The sequence below is a fragment of the Protopterus annectens genome, chromosome 4.part0, assembly GCF_019279795.1.
Source record: "Protopterus annectens isolate FY-2018-M chromosome 4.part0, PAN1.0, whole genome shotgun sequence".
Taxonomy (NCBI): domain Eukaryota; kingdom Metazoa; phylum Chordata; order Ceratodontiformes; family Protopteridae; genus Protopterus; species Protopterus annectens.
The window spans coordinates 1,226,905,278-1,226,918,657 of NC_056733.1; positions in this window are offsets into that span (position 1 = coordinate 1,226,905,278).

Below are 13,380 nucleotides of genomic sequence, written 5' to 3' on the forward strand. Positions count from 1 at the left end.
CATATGGGGGGGTAAACACCTTGGACAGGGAGGGGTGTTTGGAAATTGGAAGCCCATGAGCCCCCAAATGGAAACAGTGGGACTAAAGTCCCCACCCATGGGCAGTCACCACTGCACCTACATGGCCCTGAAGGAGGCTGTGCTGGGGGCTGAGCAGGAGGGGCACACTGACCCTCTAATTGCGCCATGTGGCCCTCAAGCTGGTGTAGCATATCTCCCAATTCTCTGTGGAGCTCCCTATGCACCAGACTCTGGACCTGACTTCAGGTGACAGGATCCTGTCTGTGCCCACTCCGGGGGGGGGGCAAGCCTCATCCCCTGAGGTGGTTCCACCTGAAGGTTGTGCAGGACCAGCACATGAGGAGGTAATGGGGTGGGTCCCAGATGTGCTGTGGCCTGGTGCCACGGCCAGATGAAATGAGAGAGGTGGTTCTGCTGGGAAATGCCTTCCCAAACATGCTATTGTGTTGCAGTTTTAGAGCATATGTAGGTTAGTAATAGTCAACACAATCCAGGATTAGTTATAACAGCATGCATAGATATTCCTATTAACCCAAAATACCAGATTTGGAAAAGTTGCATAGCAAACAGAACACATGCATATATGGAACTACAGTGGCCATTACCATGGCATGCAGGTTACATTAATAGCAACAGGCCACCAATTATAGTATTTCAACATGGAACATGAATAGAAACACATTTCAATATTTGCTGAACAATAGGATATATGTCCCAACAGTAGGTTTGGTGTCAACATACCCATTGATTTCTGTGTTCAGATTATTGTTACAGATATGGTGGGGGGGAGAGATGTCAATTAACAACTATTATATCTTTGCAGCATGAGGTCCTCTGACCTTTTTTCCTGTTTATGTCTTCCAGGTACCATGTCCTATGAGCGTCACCCTGCATATATTCCCCAGGAGAATGATATAATAATAAATTTCCTTGTACAACATCACAGAACCCTCTTTGGATGCACAGCCCATGATCTGCAGGAGAGGTCCACCCTGTGGAATGTGCTCGTCCACAGGGTAAATGATGTTGGCCTGCATAACCACAGTTATGAGCAGGTGTGACATCGTTGCACTGATCTCATCGATCTCACCCATCAGCATGCTGCTGCAGTTAGAAGAGACCAGCTAGCCACAGGTGGGGGTCATGCCATCCAGCACCCATTGACACATACTGAGGAGTTCCTCACCAGCCTTGGGGCACCAAGCCGCCAGCCAAACCAGGAACCTGACAATAGCATTGTGGAGGTGAGTGCTACCCACACAATGGACAGAAAGCATGCAGGTAAGGCCCCAGGGCACATTAGTAGACCACTGTTGCTTATCCATCTTCATCTGTAAAGTGTCTTCATGCATAAGTCAGATAACATAGTCTGTTGCTGCAGTGTAGTAATGAACAGATGTGCATAATCTCTAGTGTTGTGGGTTTGTACTGTTGATGTACTGAAATGCTGCTCCCACCCTGTACCTATGCCACAGGTGTGGCTACTGACATTTCTTATACAACAATATAGGTCTCTTTGGTATACATCTGGGGCAGCAGCCTGGAGCTGGTGAGCATGGAGTTGCTTTGTTTAGGTTCCCCAATAGACAGGCCATGTTATGGCCATGGTATTTGCCATGCACACATTTAACACACCTACCCATAATGCATGCTGTACATGTTCACTTATTGTTGCTGTTAACAGCACTGCATCACAGTGGTCACCATAGTGGCATGTCTGAAGGGTATGTAGGAGCTCTGCAGTATACTTAACAACCTGTCAGTGCAAGATGTGTGGACAAAGATGGACATAATGGTGGAACAAATAGCCTGCAGTAGGGACATGTCTGAAACATTACCCTTATACAGTGGCTACAGCAGTGTATACACCACTATTACAATGACAACTGTTACAGATCTACAGACAGGCATATCACAATACCACATTCCACACCTTTTGCAACCTTTAATGTGATCCTAACATGAGCAATGAATGTGTAATATGGAATCCTATGTTAGGACAACAAATATGGGAAATACATACCTTAACAAACACTGGAAGCATATGTGTGCACACACTCCAAATAACATATTGTGGAAGCAGCTTTTGAGGTACTGACAGCATTCACTCTTCTTGAGTATGCACCTTCCATCAACTACAGGGCCTCAATGTCACACCAAGCAATGGTCTGCTGTCCAAAAATTATGTCCATAACATTTGCCTACTCACCTGCAACAGAGACAGCCATGGCTTGCACACATCTTAGAAACCATGGAATGGATCCCGTATCCGAAAGGTAGCACTTAGGAGTGGGAGACATAGCCTTACCTCACTATTACATATACCATGGCAAACAGTGCAGTCAGTCATGTATGTGACTATGAAGTATGGGATAACATTAATGTAGAAAATAAACAGATGCCCATCCAAGACAGATAACAACACATGTTGCAAACTAGTCACAGAGGCTGCCCAGAAACATGCAGCAAAACTGAGGGACTTGAAGAAATGTCAAGCAAGTATTTCCTGTGCAGTACCTGTGTCAACAATCACCTGGACTCTGCATAAGTGTGGCCTATGGGTTAGGGTAATCAGATGGAAGAGTTGTTCCACAGGAAACATCATCCAGGGCTCTCTACAGGTAACATATACATAACATCAAGTCTCCCAAAGGCATGTGTTGCAATGTGTAATGGTGTACTGAGACCAAGGCTGAAACCTACAGACAGTATTAATAAGGATACATGTGGTGCACAAGCAACATCTCACTCCACCTCAGGCCCACCATCCCCATTTGTACCTTGCTGGTGCCAGTGTACACCTTTATGTTTGCTGTTCATTAGCAGGAACTATGCCTGTAGACATGGTGTTCTGAATTTGGAACACTGCAAAATGACACTCATGTGTGGCTCATAGTTGTCAAGCAAATGCAATAAGGCTGCTGATGGGGAGAGGTGTCATCCTGAAACACAACAGTGAACTGAAGCATACACCCAAAGCTTTCTAAGAATTGCTGCATCTGAACACAGTCAAGGTCATGAATTGTGCCAGACATAACCCTGACTCAACAGCAATAGTGAAGGCACTGTGTGACCTGCAAGGGCTGTGCACATGAGCTGAACTTGCAATCCGGCAGAGTTGTAGGACATTTGTAGGGTGGAGTGACCAAATAATGGCATGTGAAGATGGGCCATGCTAGTATACCCCTTCCAGGAATAGTGACTGCTGCAGTTAACTTAACAGGTGCTGCAACAAACCATCATGTTAAGGGTGTGCACATGTATGCAACCCACATATTGTATGCATCTCAATCAGCATCTACACAACTAACACATTTGTTTGATACTGCATTTGATTGCACAGGTCATATGTCACATATCAGGTGTGTGTAATGTTAACATATGCAGTATTGTGGCCCCATTGCAGATCAAGGAAGAGGCTGGCATGTCAATAAGTGTGTGCCCACTCCTCATAGCCACAGTAAGCTTTGAAGGTTGTCAGAGTAATTGGATTTTATTGCTCATGCATACACTGAGATCTGCAAATCAGAGGTCAAGCATTCACTATTGACATCTGTCCTCATCATCCCATTTATATGTCAGAAAAACACATAGGGGCTGTGAGCAACAGAGCAAACATAACTGCTACACATATACGCATTCAGCAATGGTGTGTACACTCATGAGGTATGGTGCACAGTACATGCTAGGGTGCTGAACAGGTGCACAGCAATACTGTGTACACAGATGCAGTGTGTTCCAGGAGTAGCGGTATCACCAACTAACACAACTCATGCATCACAGAGATGTATGATGTTGGTAACAAGGATTGAGTATAGCTGCAGTGTCTGCTGTTGAGTGCCATATGTCATGGGTAATGAGAGTTCTGTATAATATCTTTGTGCCACCTCACCTATAAGTGTGTGTGTGTGTGTGTGTGTGTGTGTGTGTGTGTGTGTGTGTGTGTGTGTGTGTGTGTGTGTGAGTGTGTGTAGAGATAAGCAATGATGTACAGGTCTTAAATTACATTTTTTTGTTTTCTCCTCACAGGTGGTGAGGTGGGTCAGGGTCCCTTCTGAAGGCAAACTGATGTTAATGCCCATACAGACTCTGACAATGATGATAGGTATGGTGAGGCACAGGCAGGGTTGTCAGGGGCTGAAGCTGTGTCATTGATTGACATCCCACTTTTATCCACTTCATCCCCACACACAGTCACAATGCCTATACATACCGCATCACCAGTGGCCATAGATGAGGGACAGTTGGCAGGTGGTGGCATGGAATAGGACAGTGTGGTGACTATGGCAAGTGTGTCAGTACACAGCAGCCATAACTGGATGACCAGTAAGGTACCACACAGGCAGATGCACAGGGGTACTTGTAGGAGGGCTGCTGGCCATCATGCCCCTAGCAGAAGTGCCACAGCAGGTGTCACCAGACACATGTTTTGGTCCATCATGGAGGCACAGGCATGTATGGAACATTATACCAGACAGAGTCTGAGGCACCAGAGGGCTACTCATTCTGCTGTACTTGACAACATCCATGATCTTGCAGGTACCCTTATTTTGCAGAGGTCCTGGAAAGACGGTTGGGTGATATGGTGGGAATCCTCGACCATGCAATGTCTGTGTTAGAGCATATGGTGGGAGTAGGGTGACAGCCATGTGGACGTAGGTCAGCAACACCAACAGGTGGAGGTCTACCTGGATGTGCAACAAGTCACAGCCACTCCCGTAGTGGCAGTACCAGTACCAGCACTGCAGGGTGGTGCTGTCCACACCACAACACAGCAGGCCACATGCACGTGGTCCTGGCCAGTCCCAACAGGGACTCGGATCCAGCGGACATTTGTCATCATCAGGGGAGAGTACCATATCTGGGCTTGTACCTGGTAGTGCCAGTGGAATCTCTGGCAGGCACAGTTCTCATGTCCATAGCCAGACATGGTGAACTGTACATCCTGCCATGTACAGTCTGCAGCTGTCCAACAAACCCCTGTATAGGGTAGCCCCATGGCAGAACTGTGTGCATACATACACACACACATCACCAACACAACTAGGGCACCCACATACCTAGACACACCACATCTGCACAGCCCAATTGATAATGAAACCCCCTATCACACACATAATATCAACTAAATGGCTCACCCTAGGTCTCTGGCAAACCCACAACATACCCTGTGCATATGATGATACCTGCCATCCATACCATCAGTGCAGTGACATGCTAATATGGTTCTGATACACAGAGTGAATATACTAAGGTTAAGCAATGTAATGCTGTGTAACATGTTTTCAGCTGGAAAGTTTAATGCTTGCATGTCAAGATGTGTAGCTGTCCAGCCAGGATGCATTATAGCTGTTATTAACACTGACTTTGGTCTCCATAATGTATTCAGTTTGAGTTGTAGGTGTCTATGTGTCAGCAGGATGTTGGTCTGCTGTTGTTTCCTACAAGGGGTATGGCACTGTGGTGGTGACACATTGACTGTGTCATATCCTTGGTACAGCTGAATACATGTAACAGGTCTGCATAACAGTTACTGCATGTGCCACATGGATGATAGGTCTGACGGGTGTATACAGGTGAGTCCATGGTGGTTGATGTCAGCGGCTCTTCTACAGTGGACAATGGTAAATGTACTGGGTGGTACACACCAAATGTTTGTGGATAACACACACACACATACACACACACAGAGGCGTTGGTGTTGATGCAATACACAGAGAATACTGTACACATGGATGTACTTAATTTTGCAGAGAACTCATTTTAGCCTATGTAATTCCACCAAGACAAAACAGGCAAAACATCACATCAGTAAATAATCAGTCTGCCAGTTTAATGTCATTGATGATGGTACTGGCAGGGTATATGCCCTCTTCCCCAATGTAGTGCACTCCTGGAGTTGGTAAACATAGGTGTGATTATGTGAGTGGCACAGCCCTCCACTTTGGAGGGTGTGGGGTGGAGTAGAACCACACAAAGTGTGACTGATAACTACTTAACCTGTTAACATAAACTACAGTATTACAGAAGACTAAATGGGAGATGCACACAACAATAACTCCAATGAGAGTGGCTGTGCCCAAAACATCCACACCCAACTATATATACCAACTCCAGTATTGCTGTACAGCTGTACAGTGGGGAAGACAGCATTTACACATCTACTACTAGTTTTAATGGAATCAATTTCCACAAGATGATTCTTTTAAAATATTGGCGTTTTCCAGTCAGTTCTCGGACAAATGACCTCCTGGGACATGTATTTTCGGAAAACTGAAGTAGATCCCTTCACATACACACACACTTCCTTGGAAAAACTGAGAGTAGAACTCCTACCTATGTACTTATTGCTACTAATGTGTTTGGCCTTAATTGCACACACCATGCAGCTTTTAGGATGAGGTGTGTCCTGAGTTTCTTGTTAAGTGAAGAACATCACCAGGCCTTGTACAGTATGGTAATGGGGGATGTACTGTGCGTTAATGAACAATACATAGTATGATATACTGTCATATACACATTGGCAAACACATAACAGTCATAGACACATCTGAGAGATCTGGGTTTATCAGCACTAACTACCTTGTCAGTGAATCCATTCTGTTACAGAGAATTTGCACACAGCACATGCATCATTGGGCTGGATAGTGTAATCAGTTACCTGTATGGTAGATGATGACAGTGGTCCTCATACAGTGGACCTTGGGACATGTACTGGGGGTACAATAGTGTAAAGACAGTATACCCAGCACTCACACCCCACATTGGATATTTTACTCAGTGAAACCCATAATAATGCTCTGACATACCCACAATGACACATTGACCAGGACTGCAATGCACCCCCTTGTCTATTTAATCAGTGCTACTACAGGGATATGCATTTATTGCACATGCCACAGGGATAGTAGGGTGAGGGTTTGTCATGGCTCTCCTAATGTCAGCAACATCACTATCCCTTACAATGTATGGCAAGGTGTATTGTATTTGGAGAATGTGGCCTCAGAATGCTGTATCCTACAAATATACACACTTGCACACATACACACACTTGCTAGGACTCAAAGAGTAACCAATGCCTATCTACCCATTTGTACAACAGTGTTATGCTGGTACTTTGAGTTCCAGGTAGCCCATAGGGTGAAGAATGTAACAAAGTACATTTATTGTCCATTACAGCAGCAGCCATTTCTAGCTATGGCAATGGGTGGTGTAATGGGTGAGAAGGCCTTCAGGGTATTATCAACTACAAGTTTACAAACACACAGACACTGTTACTCTCAGTAATGCACACTGACACATTTGTCAGTACTGGGGTCCATAGGTGCAGGTGTTCCTAGGTGTGTACTAGGCTAATGTCCATGGAGAGATGAGAAGAGTAGGGGATGTGGGTACACTTGTATCAGGCCACCTGACATTTGTCAGCAGGCCGTCTATCAACTGATGCCACTTGAGTGAACCCCATGGTGACAGTTAAATGCAACATCCAGTCATCTGTTTTTTCTCTTGCAGAGGGCCAGTGAGATGCTCCAGTTGACATGTATGCAACATATATTACATAATATGGCCAATGTCTGGGTTGGAGACCTGCATACAAGCATGTTCTGTTGATTGTGGTAGTCTAGTTGAGGTATCCATGGCATGTGGTGCATACAGGGTGGGGTTTCCTAGCTGTGGCATTCATAACACAGCTGGGCAGACATGTTAGTGGCAGTCAAGCATAGATTGCCTGTAAGCAGCCAAGATAGATACCTGACATCTGCACATCTGTACAGAGGACAGACAGAAATCAGCTAGCCAACAGGTTATGCATTAGGATGAATGTTTTGACAAACAGACATCAGACACTGATAGGTATGCAATTACTACATGACCACAGTCCACAATGATATGTCCTATACACATAATAGTCTACAGTTAATATCCACATATCAGATCAATATCCAGTAGCAAATACTTAATAACACTCAGCTCACACACCAAGAGCACGATAGTCAGTATTCAGAGTCCAGCTTTGCATGCAGGGGGTATGGTTCCAGTACTATAATCTGCAATCTACTCTTACCTGGGAAAGTACTAAAATACATGCAAGTGTGACTGCATATAACCTGTGATACTACCCATGTATGAAACACATACAAAGAGAAAAGATTGTTGTACTAACTATATATACTCAGGTGTCCCATACAGTATACTAACACCCCTTGCTACTGTATTGACAGCACATAGAAGCATGCTATGTACATGGAATTAAATACACTTATTAAAGATGTCATTACCCTGATATTTCATCAGACTGGAATGTGATCACTGGTTACCAGGGCTGAGCTATGCTTAGCAGGTACTTAAATATTAATGCTAAGCACATTTGCGCACTGGCAAGTGAAGCCTACATTGTGTAAATGCCTTTTTGTTTAACCTTACATTAGCATCACTTACTGTCAAACAAACCCAATTAAAGCTGCTCAAAACTGCCTTAACCACTCTGTATCTAACAGTCCTTGTTCAGCCTAGCAAGAAAATAAACAGCTCTTGAAACCAGGACCCTGTACACTGTAGTCACAGCAGTTAACCACTAAGCCATCAGAGCTGTGAAGATGTGTGTTGTTTTTTCCAAATATATCTTTCAGTACATACTGAATAGTAGTGAACAACTGCTTTGACTTTTACAGTTGTTTAGTACTTGTTAGTGAAAATAGTGTTAAATAAGTATGTTGTTATATCTAAATATACACATAGATAAATATGGTGGGATACATCTGAGAAGGTATATACAACACTCATACATGAAAAACAAACTGATAAAACTTGAACTATTAAACTAAGACAAAAAATGAAGGAAAAAAACACATTGAACCAAATAAATTATAAAAGTTAGTGCTCTTGTTTACTAGGTTAGCAAACTTCATCAGTCCTGGTTACCTTACCCGCACCCTAACCCTAAAGTCCATCACTATCGCACACTTACCTTACCCGCACACTAACCCTAAAGTCCGTTACTATCACACACTTACCTTACCCGCACCCTAACCCTAAAGTCCGTCACTATCGCACACTTACACAGTCACATTAATTTCAAATGCCGGTGTTTTCGGCATTGGGATTTCAACTTGTCGGGTATTTACGTTGTCGGTCTTCCATTATCAGTCATCTCATTGTCGTTGTTTTCGCTTGTCGGTCTTCTCAGGTAGACCCATATATTTACATATATATATATATATATATATATAGATATAGATATAGATATAGATATAGATATATACATAGGATGGGGAAAAATATGTGCCCCTGTTAGGAAACCACCCATTAACTAATATAGCCCCCACAGGTCCTAGTGAAATGAAGATTTATCAGCATGCATGTATAGTGCAATACAGTCCTATATCATATGAAGTGAAAAACATATTAAAAAGAACTGGAGTATATTTAGGGTAAATAATGATGTGGTAACTGCAGTGGGAGATAAACCAGTTTTTATCAGCAAGGTGGGCATGAATATTAATCATTGAATTTACCAATAGAAAGTGGTTGTGGTACAACACCTTGTGGGAGGTGCTCCCAATGTAATACTATTTTCAAAGCACCTCAAACCCACCTAGCTAATAAGATGGCATCTAAGGTTATATTCAAGAAAGGAAATTGTTTTACCACCAGAGTGGTGTACCTTGCTCTACGTGATATATGCAATGGATTCTATGTTGGTAAAATGGGGAGGGCGTTGAAAAGCAGAATCTATAAGCACATATATGATGTTAAAAACAAGAAGAATGCACATGCATTATATAGGCATTCCCTGACTTGTTCTAATTTTATAGGTTTTAAATTTGGTATTTTGGATACTGTGGACATAGATTTGAGGGGGGGGGGGTGACTGGAAGAATTTATTAAGTAAAAACGAGCTGGTTTGGCAACTCAGACTAGCAGCTAATTTTCCACCAGATATAAATAAATCCTTGACAATACTTCCAGCCCTGAAAGAAAAATCTATGAAACTTTAAGTACTTTAAAATTTTACATGCATTACTGTGCCTGCATCTTTAAATATATGCTGAAGGTATTTAATATATAACAGTGTTTTATTTGTAAAAAGATAAGTTAGCTTGAATATTAACACCCTGTGTATTTAATATTGCTCATGTGACCATTTTACATGTGACTTTTTTGACAATACCATTGGCTCAATTTTATCTATTATGTAACATGTACTGGTATAAAAATGGTTCTTGAATCAGTATGCTTTATTCTGATGAAGTCTTCTATGTGAAACATGAAAGCACTTAATCTTGGTGTGTTTTTACTGGAATAAACAGAGTTTGTATACAGGCTTGTTTGGTGCGTTTTCCATTTGGTTCCTGGTCTTCTGTTAATCGCACTGCACCAGATATTTGGATTTTCTCAAATATAAGGCCTGCTATACATAACAGGTCTAGCAGGCTATTTCACTGGCTTGTTATCAGGTATGCTGTCAGTAAATAATGATATACTGTACATATGCACCTCTTACTGCATGACATATGGACAAAGGATTACAGACTTTGGGGATGGAGAGACAAACACAGGGCCAATATTGACATTTTGTTGTGATAAACTGAGAAAATTCCTGGTGTAACAGTGTTTGTTGTGACATATCTCTTCTGAGGCATATGAAGTCAGTAACTCACATGGATGCCACCATGTACTGACTGCAATCATTAGAGTGTGCTACTGCATTTCCAGAGAAAGGAAATATGTGAGTAACACACCATATGTAAGACTCCAAACTCTGGCCATTCCGCAGATAGCCCTACAGGTGAGAGTTTCCTCAACCACATAACACTGTCATGCCAGACTTTAAATCATGTAGAACAGCCATATCCACACAAATCCTGTTAAACCAACATTACTTCAAATTTAGAACGCCAATATGTACATTCTGTCCCCATGTCTGGAACATCCCCCTCCTGTTTGTTGGCCTGTCTCCACAGCATATATTGTAAGAGGTATTTCCAACTACCCTCCGTGATGCTGTTTGTCAAACACCCACATGAAGTCCTGCTCACAGTGAAGGAAAAGGGCCAACACCCACATGAAGTGCTTAGTTATAGGAGTGTGTTTCCATGCAATTGGCTATAGGAATGATACCACAGCTGCTCCACATGCAGTTAGCAAGTGGGGGACTACAATTTGTGCAGAGGCCATCAGCTGATCATGAGCTTCACTTAGAAAACTCAAGCTACTGCCTATGCAAAACAGATGTACTTTTCCACATCCACCAGAGAGGCAGAGAGAGAGAGAGAGAGAGAGAGACAGAGACAAAGTAAGAAAGGAAGGGATTAAGAGAACAAGGCCAAGCATGTTTGTGTATGATCCATGGGTGGGGAGTAGTATATGGGTATTATAATGGTTGCCTATAGTGTTTACTAATCCATACTGTCACATAGTAATTGCACATGACTGTACACATTTATGGCTGAGGATTGTCTAGAACAACCTCTACAATGTTTGAAAACTGTTGGCCTTGTAATGTGGACATTGGGACATATAAGTCCTCAATATAATGATGTAGCAAAACCCACACTGCAATGGATCTGTCATTACACAATCACCCCAACACCCACACAGGATACTAATGACACACACACAAACACACACTTATCAGTACTGAGTTTCAACCCCCTACCTGACTATTTATTGCTATTACAGTGTTACACAGTTATTGCATGCACCACTGAGGTTACATGTTGGAGAGCTGTCCAAAGGTATATTTGAAGGTGAGTAACATCAGCAACAGTGCTAAAGGAGGGGTAAGGGAAGTGTAGTAAGTGTGAATGTCCACAAAAGTAGGTGTCAATGAAGACTCACACACACTCTCTCATGGAGACACACACATTATCACAGTTGGTAGGAGCATAATTAGAAGTCCTACATAACTAGTTTTCTACACTACAGTGTTACACAGTTATCGCAAGCACCACAGAGCTTATATGGCTGCAACATGGCTAAAGGGTTATTTCAAGGTGAATGACATCAGCAGGCCTGCTAAAGTAAGGCAATGGGAGGTGTACTGAGTATGAATGCTAAAGTAGGGCAATGGGAGGTGTAGTGAGTGTGAATGGCTTCAAAATCATTAATCTCCACACACACACACACACACACACACACACACACACACACACACACACACACAGACACACATTTGCCAGTACTGAGATGCATAGGTTCATTGCTTCACAGGTGTGTAGTAGGTGAATGGGCCTGAAAGCTGTACAAGACTAGACAAAGGGAATACCTTGGCATCAGGCCACATGACAATAGTCTCCATTGTGGCTCAGGGGTGTAGTCCCTGGAGTGGTCCCCACAGGTGTGTATTGTATTCACTCATCTGGGTTACTATTGTGGGTGGCCAGTGATGTGCACTGCTTCCCATGTATGTGATCTATATTCCATAACATGGACAGTGTCTGGGTTGTGCACATGTCCCACACTCATGTTCTTTGATGTGTAAAAGTGTACTTAAAGTCTCTGGGGCATGTTGTGTGGACAGATTGTTATCTTCTAATGTAGCATTCCTGGCCTCATTTGATGAGACCTGGCTATGGAACTGAGGTTGTGCTTGCTCCTACATTGACAGTATGATACAGGTATTCAGTGGAGTAAGTGATGTCTGTCCATGCAGGGTATGTGTATAAGGCATGAAATTCCCTTTGTGGGTTACATTTGCAGACTCTACAGTTTTTGCAGGCATCCAGTGGGGAACATAGCAAAAGGGCCACTGTAAGCATTTACTTGCCTACTGTGTGGATGGAACAGGGTGACATGTCCTTTTATTTGCTGGATAACATACACTCAGTCAGGAGATGTAACACATCACAGTACTTTCTGATGTCAGTGGCACTGTTGTGGCCAACAGGCATGTAGTCCACTGCAATCACACCGTGGTTACTATCTGTGAGGCAATATGCAGAGAACTTACCAATATAGTGGTTGTTGCCTAGCCAAGTGTGTTTCTGTATGAGACATGGGTGGAGAGTGTTCTCAAAGTAATAGAAGGGTTGTCTATATTGTTCACCAATCCGTAATGTCACATGTAGGGCTATGGATTGTCTACACCAGCCTCTCTGGTGTTCGACATCTGTTGTCATTGTAAGGTGGACATTGTGACATATACTAGTTCCTCAACAAAATAATTTAGCAAAACCTGCCCCACAATTCATCCTGTTATTACACAATCACAGCAACCTCCACATAGTATACTGATGACACACACACACACACACACACACGCACACTTGCCAGTACTGAAATTCAACCCCCTACCTAGCTATGTATTGCTACTATAGTGTACCACATGCGCCAAAAAACTTATAGGATGGATGGTAC